This window comes from Panthera onca, chromosome B3, assembly GCF_046562875.1.
Source record: "Panthera onca isolate mPanOnc1 chromosome B3, mPanOnc1 haplotype 2, whole genome shotgun sequence".
Taxonomy (NCBI): Eukaryota; Metazoa; Chordata; class Mammalia; order Carnivora; family Felidae; genus Panthera; species Panthera onca.
In genome coordinates, this window is record NC_138344.1 from 7105335 (window position 1) to 7109290 (window position 3956).

Sequence of the window (3956 nt, forward strand, 5' to 3'; positions counted from 1 at the left end):
TTGGGCAGCTTCCTTAGTTTGGCTCTTGTAAATAATGCTGCAATAAACATTGGGGTGCATGTAACCCTCTGAATGAGTGTCTTTGTATTTTTTGTGTAAAAAATCATACCCAGTAGTGTGATTACTGGATCATAGGGTAGTTCTATTTTTAATGTTTTGAGGAACCTCCATACTGCTCTCCTGAGTGGCTGCACCAGTTTGCATTCCCACCAACAGTGCACAAGGGTTCCTTTCTCTCCGCATCCTCGCCAACACCTGTTGTTTCTTGTGTTGTAGATTTTAGCCATTATGATAGGTGTGAGGTGATATCTCGTGGTTTTGATTTGCATTTCCCTGATGATGAGTCATGCTGAGCATATTTTCAGGTGTCTATTGACTATCTGGATGTCTTCTTTGGAGAAATGTCTGTTCATGTCTTCTGCCAATTTTTAAATTGGATTATTTAGATTTTTTTGGTGCTGAGTTTCAGGTCTCACCTTAGGTCTTTAATCCATTTTGGATTTATTTTTGTGTATGGTGAAAGAAAGTGGTCTCGTTTCATTCTTTTGCACGTGGCTGTCCAGTGTTCCCAATGCCATTTGTTGAAGAGACTGTTTTTTTCCCGAAAATGCACAAATTTTAATGAATTCTTACATATGTATACATTTTACATTTGTAATCACCATCCATATAAAGATAGGGAACATTTCCATCTCTCAGAAAGTTCTCTTATGCTCCTTTCCAAGTCAATAGTTTCCTATTTCCCACCAAAGGTAACCACTGACTTCTATATCCATAAGTTAGTTTTGTCTTATATTGAACTTCCTATGAATAAAATCTTAACAGTATGTGGCTTCCCAATATAATACTTTTGAGATTGTCCATCTTGCATGTTATCAGTAGTTCATTCCTTTTATTGCTGGGAAGTACCAAATGTCATATTTTATTTATTCATGCTCTTATTGAGGGATATTTGGATTGTTTTTACTTCTTGCCTGTTGTGAATACAACTGCTTATGAACCTTCGTGTATAAGTCTTTTTTCTGGACATATGTACTTTGTATGTGGACATTTGTACATATGTATGTATGTACATATATTAATATATATATTAATATGTATCTACATAGAGGAATTGCTAGGACATTAAATAGGTCTATGAAACTTTGTTAGAAATGGACAGTTTTCCATAAAAGTTATATCAACTTACATCATCATTAGCAGTGTATGAAAGTTCTAGTGGCTCGACATCCTCACCAGCACTTTTGGCTGTTCCAGTGGGTGTAGAGTGGTACCTCATTATGGTTTTAATTTGCATTTCCATGATGAATAACGATATTGAGCACCTTTACATGTATCTATTGGCCACTCAGTGTTTTCTTTTATGAAGTTCCTTTTCAATTCCCTTTTCTCTTTTTTAAATTGGGATGAGTTATTATTATGTTATATATGTATTTATGTATTATATATATTTATTCTCTATTCTTCATATATTTTGAGTACAAGCCTTTCGTCAGATATGTGTGCTGCGAATATTTTCTCCCAGTCTGTTGCTTACCTTTTCACATTCTTCATAGTGTTATTATTTCGTTCCTTAAATGTTTGGTAGAATCTATCAGTGAAGGGGCGCCTGGGTGGCTCAATTGGTTGAGTGACCGACTCTTGATTTCAGCTCAGGTCATGTTCCCAGGGTCATATTATAGAGCCCTGCGTCGAGCCCTCCATTGAGCCTAGTGTCAGGCTTCATGCTGAGTGTGGAGCCTACTTGAGATTCTCTGTCTCTGTCTCTCCTTCTGCCCCCCCTCTCAACTTACACTCTTTCTCTCCCCCCACTCCCCAAAAAAAGGAAGAAAGAAAAGAATCCCTCAGTGAAGCCATCTGGGCCTGAAGTTTAATTTGTATAAGGTTTTTAACTACAACTAACAAATATGGGATTTTCTGTTTCTTTTTGGATGAGTTTCATAATGTAGTGTTTTCAAAGGATATTTTTTATTTCTTCTAAGTTGTCAAATTTATTAAGATAAAGTTCTTAATTGTATCCTCCTATTATCTTTTCAACATCTTAAGGATCTATCATAATACTCTCCTTTTTATACCTAATATTGGTATTGTGTTTTTATCTCCTTCTTGGTAAACATTAACCAATTTTATTAATTTCAAATAACATACATTTTTGCTTTGTTGGACTTCTCTGTTATTTCCCTCTTTTCTATTTCATTGAATTTTTGCTCATTTATTTTCTTCCTTCTATTTGGGTTAATTTTTTTTTTAAAGCTTTTTGAGGTAGAATCATTGACCATTGATCTATACATCTTCATTCTTTCCTAATAGATGCCTTTAAAGCTATACATTTTCCTCTAAATGTTGCTTTACCTGCATCCCACAGATTTTAGTATGCTGTATTTTCAGTTCAAAATATTTTCTCATTTCCTTGAAATTTATTTTTTGATTCTTGGAGTTGTTATTATTGTGGTTTTAAAGAGTGCTACTTAATTCCTACATATTTATATATTTTAGGTTTTGTTTTGTTGATGATTTCTATTTTAATCCACTGTGGTCATAGAACATACTCTGTATGATTTTAACCCTTTGAGGCTTATCAAAACTTGATTTATGTCCCAGCATATAGTTATTTTGGTGACTGTTCCATATGAATTTAACAAAAGTTATATTCTGTAGTGTTGAATATTGTTTTCTGTGATATTCATTAGGTCAAGTAGTTGATAATATTTTCAAATCTTTATACTTTTTTTTTTTAATTTTGTAAGATTCTTCTTTTTTTTTTTTTTAGAATTTTTTAATGTTTATTTTTTTTGAGAGAGGGGCGGGGAGGGGCAGAGCGAGGGAGACACAGAATCTGAAGCAGGCTCCAGGCTCTGAGCTGTCTGCACAGAGCCCAAGATGGGGCTTGAACCCATGAACTGTGAGATCATGACCTGAGCTGAAGTCAGATGCTTAACCGACTGAGCCACCCAGGTGCCCCAAATCTTTATACTTCTTGACTTTTTGACTAGTTATTCTATGAAAATATTCATCTGTGATTGTGGATTGTTTATTTATCCTTTTATATATGTGAGGTTTTGCTTCATATAATTTGAAGCTCTCTTATTAGGTGCACATGCATTTATGATTGTTAAGTCTAACTGATAAGTGGACACTTTTATCATTATAACATGTTCCTATTACTCCTAGTGATACTCCATGTTTTGAAATCTATTGGTCTGATATGAATACAACTATACCAGCTTTCTTCTGATTAACCTCTATATGGCATGTCTTTTTTCATCCTTTTACATTCAAACTATGTCCTTATATTTAAAGTTTGTCTCTTGTAAATGGAATAATTTGAGCTTGATTCTTTATCTAGACATTCTTTTTTTTTAAAATTGAAGTGTTTCATGTATTTACATTTTGTATAATTAAGGCTATACCTAGCTTTAAGTTTGCCCTTTTAATATGTGTGCTATTTCTTTCTTATATATTTGTTCCTCATTTCCAGCCGCCTTTTGAATTAACCAAGCATTTTTAACTATTCCATTTTATTCTTTTTTTGAATTTTAAACTGTACTTTCTCATATTCATTTTATTTTATTATTTTTTAAATTTAACTTTATTTTTTATTTTTTAAAATTTACATCCAAATTAGTTAGTATATAGTGAAGCAATGATTTCAGGAGTAGATTCCTTAATGCCCCTTACCCATTTAGCCCATCCCCCCTCCCACAACCACTCCAGCAACCCTCAGTTCTCCATATTTATGAGTCTCTTCTGTTTTGTCCCCCTCCCCGTTTTTATATTATTTTTGTTTCCCTTCCCTTATGTTCATCTGTTTTGTCTCTTCAAGTCCTCATATGAGTGAAGTCATATGATTTTTGTCTTTCTCTGACTGACTAATTTCACTTAGCATAATACCTTCCAGTTCCATCCATGTAGTTGCAAATGGCAAGATTTCATTCTTTTTGATTGCCGAGTAATAC